Genomic DNA, 540 nt, shown 5'->3' with positions numbered 1-540 from the left:
ATAAAGAGATATTTATTTACTATTAACTCATCCATAGATACAAAGAACATACACCACCCATCGATACCCCCTGGCGGCGCAGCCAGACAAATACATAGAACACAGTAACTATATATATAAGTATATATATATTTAAATAAATATAAATATAATATATTTATATATAAAATATATATATAATTTATATATATATGCTCAGTATTATTAAAATACTTTTTTATATTTACAGATGTCTATTATATTTTTTTTTCTATGCGTAAGAAGTTTCGGTGGCGGCATATTGAATTATATTTTCTTTAGCTTACAAAAATTTATTTATATTTTTTTTTCTGTTTACTTTTTATATTTATAGTATTCTATTACCCCCAGAAATGTTTATTAGCAGCACCTGCAGCTTAGTGCTGCTGCTGCTGCAGCACCACCTATTCATATTGCAGCAGCAGCTGCAGCAGCAGCTGCAGCAGCAGACGTAGGATTTGTATTTCTTTAGTTAGGAGAAAAGCACAACGAGTGCAACAGCAGCAGCACTATTTAAACCCT

The sequence above is a fragment of the Eimeria mitis genome, genomic scaffold, assembly GCF_000499745.2.
Source record: "Eimeria mitis Houghton genomic scaffold, Emh_scaff7401, whole genome shotgun sequence".
NCBI classification, from domain to species: Eukaryota; Apicomplexa; class Conoidasida; order Eucoccidiorida; family Eimeriidae; genus Eimeria; species Eimeria mitis.
Note: the sequence above shows the minus strand (reverse complement) of the source record.